This window comes from Danio rerio, chromosome 19, assembly GCF_049306965.1.
Source record: "Danio rerio strain Tuebingen ecotype United States chromosome 19, GRCz12tu, whole genome shotgun sequence".
NCBI classification, from domain to species: domain Eukaryota; kingdom Metazoa; phylum Chordata; class Actinopteri; order Cypriniformes; family Danionidae; genus Danio; species Danio rerio.
Window position 1 is genome coordinate 4,479,877 of NC_133194.1, and position 13,021 is coordinate 4,492,897.

The 13,021-nt window shown below is 36.1% G+C and overlaps 1 protein-coding gene across 2 annotated transcripts in view; it reads right to left on the bottom strand.

Moving 5' to 3' along the window:
- fhl3b (four and a half LIM domains 3b) overlaps positions 1–13,021 on the bottom strand; it is a 28,900-nt gene that overhangs the window by 13,415 nt on the left and 2,464 nt on the right. The gene's annotated exons all lie outside the window — the stretch shown is intronic.

Genomic DNA, 13,021 nt, shown 5'->3' on the forward strand with positions numbered 1-13,021 from the left:
CTTATTCAGTTCACCTATAGCGCATGTGTTTGGACTGTGGGGGAAACCGGAGCACCCGGAGGAAACCCACAGGTTAACACAGAACCAGCGACCTTCTTGCTGTGAGGTGATCGTGCAGTGTTTGGCTGACTAGCGGTTAGCCGTTCTGATGAAAATCGGTCTACATCTGACAGGAGCGCAGAGCAGTTTATACTCTCTGTAATCACAATTTATGCAAATCTTTCATCACAGTATAGGCCTGAAGTTTTCTTTAATTAAACGACTGGAGTAAATTATAAACCCAGTGTGTGTCGAGAGGGAAGGAAAGAGGGACAGAGAGCGAGAGAGTCTGCCAAAAGATACTCTGGGGATCTGAGTCTAGTCCATTCTCTGTGATTAAATGGAGAAGACGGTCATCGGGATCCAGTGGGGAAACAAGCGGTCATGTTTTATATATATATATGTATGTGTGTGTGTGTGTGTGTTAAATGTGTGATCATAACTGCTGTACACGGACAGAGCGTGAGAATAAACTGATTCCCACACTGAAAACACAACAAATCTCCACTTCTTGTATTGTTGTAATGTGATATATTTCAGAGTAAAGTTGAATATTCATTGAGAACATGGATAGGTTTATTTTAATCATCGTTAACTGATTAAAATATAAAAAAATAAGACTTTTATCGGTTGAAACGTTGTGATTTTTGGCACACTTGGTAAATATGAGCAAAGAAGGATATGAAAAAATGTATTTTATATTTTAACCTTTTGATCTTTTGCTCTTAATATTAAACATACTAAACCAACACAACAATTAAATCTACAATTGAACATCATTGACATCACCGCAAATATTTTGGAAGGGTTTCAAGACAAAAAGCTTGTACTCTCATCTAAAACAAACTCTTCAGAATCATCTTCAGTATTTTAAGCACATTTTAAGCACAGGATAAATAAAAGGATAAACAAGAAAGACCTTTGCCTATATTTACCAGGGGAGCTAATATTAGCGGTGGACACTATAAAAATGTTCCCTCCCCCCTCAATGATATCTTCTCTCTGATTGGTGTTTACTAACATGAGGGCATGATCAAGCTGTCAATCACATCAGTTCGGCCAATAGAAATCCCACAATAATTCAAACATCCTATCAATACCCAGATGAACTATACTGTAATTTATTATTACATTTTGTTTTTGTTTTAATGTTTGAAAAAGTTACTTATATTGACATTTATGCAAGCTTGAAGTGATGTATTGTCTGCTTTGGTGTTGTAAATTATAGCACAAAACGTTGTTATAAGTTTTTCTTGTTATTTCACAGATTTAAAGGGGACCTATTATCAAAAACACTTTTATAAGGGATTTAAACACAAATTAGTGGCAGCAGTCTGTAAATATAACCAGCTTCTAATAAAACAAATTTATTAATTTAATTGTGTATCATCACACTTGATAAAACTCTGCAGAAACACTTTGATTGACATTCTCTCTTAGTACGTGTCATCAGAAAGGGAAAGCCCCGCCCATTAGTGACCATCTCTCCCTCATTAGCATACAGCGTCAGACTTTTTTTTGAATCTGCCATAGTGACACACAGGAATTTGTAGCTCCGCCCTCTTTTGAAACGAGCCACAAACTCCTTTGAATTTAAGCGACAGTCACCAAAATGGCACAATTAGTCAATTTCAAAGAGTCATAATACATTTTTTTGTGGGGTATTTTGAGCTAAGACTTCACATACGCACTCTAGGGACATCAGAGACTTGTATTACATCTTGTAAAAAGGGGCATAATAGGTCCTCTTTAATAATTTTATTATATTAATTATATTATATTATTATTTTATATCTATATATTATTATTATAATTATTTTATACAATATATTGTTTTAAACTACTAATGTCAATAAGTCACTTTGTTAAACTCCACAGCTGAATTTTCCACATCCGAAAAGTTGACAGAACAGAGATCAAGGTCCCATAATGCAATTTAAAACCATAAATAACTAATAAAAAATTAAATAAATAAATAAATAAATAAATAAATAAATAAATAAATCACAAAATACGGAAGCAGTTATTTAAAGAATACATTTTACAGTGTAAATTAAAGTCTTAATTTAAATGTTAAAGGAGCCATTTCATTTGAACTAGGATTAGACATCCTGCAACCCATGGAGTCCTGTGCTGTAGCTGGAAAAAATAAGTACTGTGGGAATCGATGGGCGAATCGATGGGCGAGATCTGTTTGGTTGCTGACATTCCTCCACATATTTTCCTCTGTGTTCAGCAGAACAAAAGCATTTCATTCAGAATTGAAACAACCTGAGGTTAGGGGTGGGGGTGGGCGCTTCGAGGGCCCCCAAAATGCGTGGGCTCTTAGAATCATCCTAGCTTTCCCCTCTAGCCGCACGCCTGTGCAGCTTTCTTAAACAGCACAGCTAAATTTCATTTGTCCAAAAAGTTGACTGAACAGAGATCAATGTCCCATAATGCAATTCACAACCGTAAATAAACAGATAAAAAAGTGACTCACGAAGGTCATCTTGCAACCCATTGACAGGATTGACACAACCTTGAGTAAATGATGACAGAATTTTCACTTTTGGGTGAACTATCCCTTTAAAACAAACGTCTGTATTTTAACTCTCCGTATCTTTCTGGCATGCTTCGTGGGAGTCTCTGTAATGGCAGAACATGCAGATCTATTGAGATGTAAAACTCCACAAGGGTCAGAAACTTCAGCACTCCCTTTAATTCTGACTATATTATTATTTTTTATATTCATTCATACATTTTCTTGTTGGCTTAGTCCCTATATTAAACCGGGGTCGCCACAGTGGAATGAATCGCCAACTTATCCAGCAAGTTTTGACGCAGCGGATGCCCTTCCAGCCGCAACCCATCTCTGGGAAATGATTTTTTATATATAATATATTATTTCAAACTACTAGAATGTTAATAAAATTCATTTTCTTGTTGGCCTAGTCCCTTTATTAAATCGGGGTCGCCACAGCAGAATGAACCGCCAACTTATCCAGCAAGTTTTTACACAGCGGAAGCCCTTCCAGCCGCAACCCATCTCTGGGAAATAATTTTTTTATATATAATATATTATTTCAAACTACTACAATGTTAATAAAATTCACTTTGTTAAACAGCACAGCTGAATTTTCTACATCCAAAAAGTTGAAAGACAGAGATCAAGGTCCCATAATGCAATTCACAACCGTAAATAAACCGAAAAACAAAATGTGAATAACGAAATACAAAATGAGCTCATTACAGAATATATTTTAAAGTGTAAAGTAAAAACAAGTCTTAATTTAAATGTTGTTTTTACCTAGTTATAAAAGCAATTTAATTTGAGCTAAGACTAGACATCTTGCAACCCATACTGTAGCTGGAAATAATAATATATGGGATTTGATGGGCGAGATCATTTAGGCTGCTGACAATCTTCCAGATATTTTCCTTGGTGTTCAGCAGCACAGACATTTCATTCAGAACTGAAATATCCTGAGGTTGAGTAAACGATTACAGACTTTTCACTTTTGGGTGAACTATCCCTTTAAAACAAACGTCTGTATTTTATCTTCGTGGGAGTCTCTGTAATGGCAGAACATGCGGATCTAATGAGATGTAAAACTCCACAAGGGTCAGAAACTTCAGCACTCCCTTTTATCACAGTGATATCTCTGCATGTTTCTCCCTCTTCCACATCCTGTTCTCACCCCAAAAATGAGTGAACGACCCTGTCAACTGGAAACGGCAATGAATCACGCACAGATCCCCCCCCAACCATCTCGCTTTGTTGAGAAATGACGCAAACGCCGCAGTTTAGCACACTGAACGACTCCTGATTCTAAATAACAGAGCATTCCTTCTGGAGAATCAAGAGGCTTTTCAGTTCACTGTTTGGACACGCTGTCATAGCATTTTCCACGTTTGGTAATAATAGTTAAGACAGAAAACCAGCACAGATGGAGGTATGAGAGAGTAATGGAGTGACCAAAACATGCTGCTGCTTTGTCTTGATTCCAGTTTCGGCTCACTGTGGAGATTCGTCAAACAATTATCCTGCGTTTAACACTTTTTAAAACTGGAATATTTCATCAGCATATCAATTCATTTATTAATTTTCCTTCAGCTTAGTCCCTTATTTATCAGGGGTCTCCACAGCGGAATGAACCGCCAGCTATTCCAGCATATGTTTCACGCAGCAGATGCCCTTCTGGCAGCAACCCAGTACTGGGAAATGTATCAGTTAAATAATGAGGTAATAATTACAACAAGCACACTGTAAAAACGATCTGTCAGCTTAAAACAATCGATTAAAACTGTGGCTTTTAAAGCAATTAGTCGACGTTACTTAAAGTGAGTAAAAAATATTGGCTTAATTTTAAATGAAATGTGCATATTTAAAAAAAAATGAAATAAACTTAAAAGTTCCCAGTTACAACCAGGTTACTCACTTAAAGTAAATAATCACTTTTTACTGTGCATATGTATTTTTAAATGGCAACTCATTTAAATAACAATAAGGTTAATATGTAATTATTATATAACTAAGGCCAGCAGGGGGGGTGCTCAACCTGTGTGAGTCCTAATGCCCCAGTATAGTAAAGGGGACACTATACTGTCAGTGGGCGCCGTCTTTCAGATGACGCGTTAAACCGAGGTCCTGACTCTTTGTGGTTATTAACCCTTTGATGCACAAGCTATAACATAGATATAGGACAAATAAACTTAGACGGGTCACTTTAGACACATGTAGTGCATCAAAGGGTTAAAAATCCTATGGCACTAGGGTGTAACCCTGGTGTCCTAGCCAAAATACCCTCCATCGGCCCTTACCTATCATGGCCTCCAAATTATTCCCATCCTCTGAACTGGCTCTATCGCTGTCTCGCCACTCCACCAATAGCTGGTGTGTGGTGAGCGCACTGGTGCTGTTGTCATGTGGCTGCCGTCGCGTTATCCAAGTGGATGCTGCACGCCGGTGGTGGTGTGGAGAGCCCCCCTCATGATTGTGAAGCACTTTGGGTGTATGGCCATACATGATAAACACACTATATAAATACACATTGCATTATATTACAACTAAATAACAATAATAATGTAAAAAAACTACTAATAACAAAAATAAAAAGTAGACAATTAAAAATACATTTAATTTATTAATAAAAATTTGATAGTTAAAGTCCAACCCCCCCAAAATAATAAAATACTTAATAAAATAAAATTAATTAAATAAGTTTGGAGGTTCATTCCGCTGTGGTGACTCCAGATTAATAAAGGGACTAAGCCAAAAATGAATGAATAATTAAATAAATTAATTACTTTAACCACAAATTAAATAATTAGGAAGAAACTGCCTAAAAATGGGGTGACACGGTGGCTCAGTGGTTTAGGTGAATTGAATAAACTACATTTGCCAGTGTATGAGTGTGAATGAGTGTGTATGGGTGTTTCCCAGTACTGGGTTGCGGCTGGATTTGGCATCCGCTGTGTAAAACATATGTTGGATAAGTTGCCGATTCATTCCGCTGTGTCGACACCTAAGTAAATGGACTAACCTGAAGGAAAATGAATGAGTAAATGAAAACCTGGTGGCCATTGACCATCAATAGACAAAACAAATACTATGGGAGTTTATGGTTACCGGTTTGCAACATTTTTCAGTACATCCATCTGTGTTCAACAAAAGAAGGAAACCGGATGAGTAAATGATGACAGAATTTAAATTTTCAGATGAACTGCCCCAACCAGTCACACCACAAGTGATGAAACAAAACTTCGGCAAATCATTCATCATTCCTCCTTCTTTTTAAACACCCCTCTCTCCTCTAAAGAACTTGATTTTATTCCAAACAGCACTTTATAACATTCTCCATGACCTAAGCCTGCCATCTAAAGCAGAACTTTGTCTACCAGCTAATCAAATGAATTCCACAGCATTCCCTCATGATTAAACATGCCTCCACACGGTGCAGATTAACGACTTCACGTAGCAAGACATATTTTCCAATCCACATGCGCACACTTTTATCAACAACACAATCTTAGATGCCTGATGCCGCCCATGCAAACACAGTACAAACTTACATAGACCCCATGCAACGGCAAACTCAGGAAGGGCGTCTCTGTTCTTGTTCCACCTCATATATTCCCCAAGCCGCAGGTTTCCAAAGAAACACACTGCTAAATGGTGTGTAAAAACCAAAGTGATGAATAACAAAAACATTCTTTGAATGTGGTTTCACAGGTATTCTGGATACTCCAATCCAGCTTATTTGAAACAAATATATTCACACAGGTGAGTGGGTTTAAAAAACCACCTGTAAAAAACACACTGTCATCTATCTGACACTTCCCAGACGCCAGTTTGTACATTTGCACCAGACATTTTCTTAACCACTAAATATATGTCTAAACATTGTGGATTTCTAAGTGTGCCTCGCACAGGTGAGTGGGCTTGACAAACCACCTGTAGAAAACACCCTCTTTCATCTGTCTGACACTTTCCTAGATACCAGTCTGCTCATTTGCGGCAGGCACTGTCTTAATCTTTCCATATCTCTATAAAGCGTGCATGTTTTAGTGTGCCTCACACAGGTGAGCGGGTCTGACAAACCACCTGTAGAGAACACACACTCTTTCATCTCTGATACTTTCCCAGACAGCAGTTTGCACATTTGTACCAGACACTTACTTAATCACTACATATTTCTTTAAAAACATGTGCGATTCTGAGTGTGCCTCACACAGGTGAGTGGGCTTGACAAACCACCTGTAGAAACACTCCATATGCACTGGACACTTTTTCCTAAACTCCATCTTACAAGGTCTCAATAATGAAAACATTTTCCTGTGAAATGTACCACAAATCACTTGTTTTCTTCAACCTTAAACGCATCTTTTTGTTACTTTTTGTCGACACATGTAGCGGAATGACAAAAAAAAAATCTTGACTTGAACTTCATTTGACTAATAAACCCTTAAAATCACGCACACTTACTAGTGGTGTCAAAATTATTTTTTTCATCGGTGCACCGCGATGCAGACGCGAACAATTCGGTGTCGGTTCGATAATAGATCCTAACCGGTTATTACGATGTCATTTATCTCATGTGCGCTATGTCGCAGTAGAATACTATTAGTAGGGAGGTGAGCATGAGTAAATAAAATGCAGAAATTCTGCATTCACTGTGTGTGTTTACTGGACAGTCTTTCACTGACACTGAAGTTACAGCAGAAGCTCCTATTTGAAAATGAAAGTAAATTCAATTTCTCTCTCTCTCTCTCACTGTGGACCTTTGACCGGCTGGTGTGACGTTTCCTCTCCTCTTGGCTGTTATAGCGATACTTGAGAATCCAGACACAAACTTGTCTGCAAAGCGAGTTTTCTCCACCACATCTATCATGGATCAGCTGTGATCACCGCGTCCCCTCATCAGTGTCACTTTACAGAGTCACAGTGATGCCGGTGTGTTTGAGTCAATCATAGCCCTTTCTGTTGACAACGTGACCAATTGTAGGTGTTTAACAACTCGCTCGACAACGTTCATAAAGCAAGCAGGATATTATTTACATTAGTTTATGTGCTATAAATGCTCATGTTGGTCTGTGCATGTACTTGAGCTTTGTTTGATGCATTCAAAAAGAGTGTTTTCTTTGAAAAGGTAAAATTATAGGTACAGGTACATATATATGACTGCTTGTATTAAAGGACAAGATTGTATGACAATTCAATACAAAAATTCATGTGCTGTGAAGTAAAATATCAAATTGTGTATAGAAAGCATTGTCAAAGCGTTCGAGCCTCAGCTGGGAAAATGAATGGATGAATGAATGAATGAATGAATAATTGGATAAGAAAAAAGTCTGCAAAATTACAGAAAATGTACTGGCAGCTTATTTTAAGGTTTTGTACTGTACTATACAACACCATCCCAGACAATATATCACTTTAAACAGTTAAAAATTATAATAAAAGTCAATTTTTCTAACTTTTCAAGGTTAAAAGTTGTTAGAAGAAAAATCCAGATCTTGTAATGCAATTCAAAAGCCTAAATAAATGGGGTAACATAAAATAAATAAAAATATCAACCACTAAATATGTAAAACTGTCAATTTATGGATTTTTTAACAGTGTATATACTGTAACTTTTAACAAGCTTAAGTGTTTTAGCTCATTTTAAATAAGCAGATTGAACAAGCAACAGTTTCATTTAAGCGTTAAAATATACAGATAGAGCTGGTATTATGGAGATATGAATAAGGTGGGTTGATGACTAAGGATTTACGAGAATATAAATTGAATATGAATTGTATAAAATGAGTCCGTGTTATTCAGCAACTGCATGTGCTTCCGAACTATTGTTTAGTCAGTGGGTGGAAAATGAACCAGCTGGTTAACTCTGAGTTTGTGTGTGTGTGTGTGTGTGTGTGTGTGTGTGTGTGTGTGTGTGTGTGTGTGTGTGTGTGTGTGTGCGCGCTGTGGTAGTTATTCATTTCCTCAGCTCTGAGTGCCAGTGATCTTATTGCTATTGAACACCTGCAGGCCAAATGTCAGCGGGATAAATCCTTTGTTTCATTCTGAAGCCTTGCTAAATGAATCCATCAGCGCACATTAAACATGTTGTTTGTGGAGTTGAAATGCATCCCAGATTTAGAGCAGCACAAAGAGTGCTTGTGTGTAAACTTGTAGTTAAATTTAGTGCTTCCCCATATTTCAGACAGATGTGCTCAGACTGTGAGTTTGATGGTTCAGTTAAAAATACATAAATAAAACGCTAATTAGGAAAAACTTGGAATAAACCACAAGAAAAGCGAAAAACTGAAAAGAAAAAAAATGCTATAATTTTTTTTTATATATGATTATATGAATTACTTTTAGATTGCAAGAATGAATACAGTTTGTAATGCTTTTAAAACACACTCAAAACATTTGTGTTTGCTGTTTGTTCAAACTACCTATTTAAAATGAGCTGAAAGTGAACACAATTGTTGAGTTTTTTCGGACAACTTAATTATTTTATGTTCAATCCACTTAAATTTGTAAAAACTAGTAAGTTAGCTTAATTTTTTTATATTGTTCCAACACAAATTGATCAAGTTAACACAAGGCTTCGTACATATTTAATTGGATTAAACTCATTCTCATTTTAATTAAGTACTTTAAACAAGCAACAAAAGTTTTTGAGTTCATTTTTCGAGTGTGTTACATTCCCAGACTTCCTATGTTGTCTAGCCCGTAGGCTGACTTTTATGTAAATCTCTAGGGAAATTTTTGCCTGGTTGGAAAAACCAAAAGATGTGACATTTATGCTCCATAAACACTGTAACTGAGGCTCTCCTCAACTGTATGACACATGAACACATGCTTATAATATTAATAATTATGCTGAAAGAGCTATTCTGTAATTATGATAATGCCAATGTGACTTAGAAAAAAGAGATTTAATTTATGCTGTAGACTATTTAAATTCAACTCTCCAATTTATTTTGTAATCTGATTTTCATACACACTCAAATGACTTCTGTTTGTTCAAACTACAGTATTTATTTAAAATGAGTTGAAACAACTCAATTATTAAAGTTGAGGTGCAGTATGTAAGTTTGACACAGTAATCAGTGATCCAGCATGTACATTTAATAATGTTAAAGAGGTTTAATATGTATTAATTAGATTATAAACCTTACCATTTCGTTGGAGTGCAGTGTTCTGAATGGCCGTTTTTTAATTTCTGTCATGTTTCATCTGGTGCAAACAGCCAAAATGCTTATGAGCAAATCCAACGTTATGGATGTGACAGTTGAAGTAAAAACTCCAAACCTAAACTCTCAAAGAGACTATATGCTAACGTTATATTGATACTTTTGTTTATATTTTCCAAAGAAACTAACCACAGAGTTATGGGATCAGAAAAATATCAATCTGTAAACATTTTTATATTTTAAATGAGGAAAATAAATATGTTATGGATGTGATGGAAAAAAAGCCTGCGAGTTTACAGTACAGTATGTAACATACTTTGTAGAAATTCTATGAATTAAACTGCACAACAACACCAGGAACAATGCTAATCAAAAGGATGAGTTGGTATTTTATTTGACATTTTTGCATTTAAAAGGTAAAAGTTGCATTATGGATGTGACAGAAATTGAAGCACTTGTGACTTTGCTAAATCAATTATAATAGTTTGAAAACATCGACGGAGACATTTTTGAGTTGTTTTTAAGTACTGTAAAATACTTGCTTACACCAAAAATGCAAAAACGGCCTCGCTGTTTTGGTTGAAGCGTAGTTTTTTCATGGCAAGGTTGACAGTTGCATAGAATTGCTCTTATCACTGCGTAATATAACCTGCTCACCTAATGTTCACGTTCATAATATTATATTATTTGCTCAATAATAACCACCTCATGAGGAACTCTGAATCTGCTTCTCATTTTGGAGTCTGTTACTGTCTACTAAAGGTCGCTTTTCGGTCGTGGACGCATACTTTGAGAGCCTTCTTGTATAAATGAATGAAATACGTGGTTTTCCACCAAGGCAACCCAGTGTGCTGAAATAAAATTGGCAATAGGCGGGTTAAAGGGACCAAAACAAAGACAGACGTTCCAGCACGTAACGCACATTTTCAAAGCAGAACATCTGACTTCAGCATTGTTTTTCAGAGAAACTCAAATGTCCACTGTTTCTTAAATATCTGCAAACATATTGTGGTATTTTATGCTTTAGAAGAGTCAAAAACTTACAGACAGTACCTTTAAGGTATTTTTTTATGGGACAACTTCATTGTTTTATGTTCAATTCACTTAACTTAATCAGTTAGCATTGGGACAACATGAAGGAATTGTGTGGAACCCAGCATTATTTAAAATGTAGGACCTGCTCATTAATAAGATTTAATAATTTTATATTGAAAAAAAGTAGTTATTAATTGACATATTATTGTTCACACTGTCCATAAAGTCACCAGCAAAGCTAAAGACTTGAACTGACTGACATAAAAAGTGAAAATTCTGGGAAATGAAGTGAACTGCAATTAAAGCAAAATGTGCAGAAGTGCAAATTCCAGTCTTTAGAATAAACAGCAATCAGGGGAACGTCAAGACATTTAATTCTGAATCTAATATCTCGGGGTGAGATCTTGAGGTTTGTTTTCTCTCATGAACAATGTGTCTTCCTGCTATTGGACATGTTGGAACTAGCTTCTGATGTTTAGCAAACAGTTTGATTTATTAGCAGTACATGTTTGATAGAAGAAAGAAACAACAACAAACAGGTTTTAATCAAGCAAAGGGTGAGTAAATGATGACAGAACTTTCATTTTTGGGTGAACTGTCCCTTTAAAACTTTAAACATCAACAGTGTATGTTTTTGTGTTACTTTTACTCATTAAAATTATTTTATCAGCTTAATTTTATTGGTTATACAACATTTAACTTGATTTTTTAAGTCAGTTAAATGTACAGTAAGCCGAAATGACTTTTAATCATGCGCTTCATTGAATTCACTTCAAGTTCAGCGAACACATTTTACCCCGAGCATTTCAAACTCAATAATAATGATTTAAACTGACTTGATTTAGGAAAATAAATCCACAAAGGTCTGATTTTGTCCATTGTGGTGTGTCTGCAATCCTAGTGCTCTTCTCTGGCACACATCCAGCAATTGTCTGTGTGCCCTGTACCACCCTGTGGGAATGCCACTGTGGTCAGGCAAGAATTCGATGGTTTCAGAAAGGGCAAACAAAGGCATTTTTCTGCCTAAAAACGGCACATTCCACTCTCTCAAATAGAAGAAAAACCAGATGGCGTTCTTAGAAGACTAACATTTCTGCCAGTATACTCACGGAGAAAGATTGTGCACGCATTTTTGCCAGTTTTAGGCCCAAGAACATTATGTGGTCCACCCCCAATTCCATTTACACCCATCCGTTCAGACCCCATAATGACGTGTTTGAGTGGAAACTGTTGAATCTGATGCCAAAATCTGGGAGTCGCTGGTGACATCATGGTGGAAAAGTGTGGGTATGTTGGGTTGTGGATAGAAAGCGAATGTCCTAATTACTCTTTTTTTACAAGCCGTTTTTAATGCGCTCTGTAAACATTAGCATTATGTTTACCTCACTGGCGCCTTCCCATAATGCCATGTTCCATTCATGCCTGCCGTTAAAATGAAAGTAAATGAGGCAGCTCTTTAAAAAGAGGTCAGAGTTAGTGTTTCTGTCTGTAACACTGCAGAAATACAGGAAGACATGCTATGTACAAACTTAAATGGTAAAAGTTAAAGTCTTTAGAAATGTATTAAATTCACTGTATAAGTATAATACATGCATGTTTTGTATATATATTCATTCATTCATTCATTCATTTTCTTGTCGGCTTAGTCCCTTTATTAATCCGGGGTCGCCACAGCAGAATGAACAGCCAACTTATCCAGCAAGTTTTACGCAGCGGATGCCCTTCCAGCTAAACCCATTTCTGGGAAACATCCACACACACATTCACACACACACTCATACACTACGGACAATTTTAGCCTACCCAATTAACCTGTACCACATGTCTTTGGACTGTTGGGGAAACCGGAGCACCAGGAGAAAACCCACGCAAAGGCAGGGAGTACATGCAAACTCCACACGGAAATGCCAACTAAGCCGAGGTTCGACCCAGCAACCTTCTTGCTGTGAGGCGACAGCACTACCTACTGCACCACTGCCTCACCCTATACATGTATATAAATAAGACAAATAAGGTGACTATTTTATCAGCTTATCTAATAAATAAATACACAAACAAACAAACAAATAAATAAATAAATAAATAAATAAATAAATAAATAAAAAATTTAAATATTAAATAATATTTTAAATTTAATCAATTAATTTTTTTTATTACATCTTAAATGAAACTTTTTATTAAATTAAAATAAATTACATTAAATGTTAAATAAAATTTTAAGTAAAATAATTGTCAATGCATACTTTTCTGGACTAAAATAAAATAAAATAAAAACGTT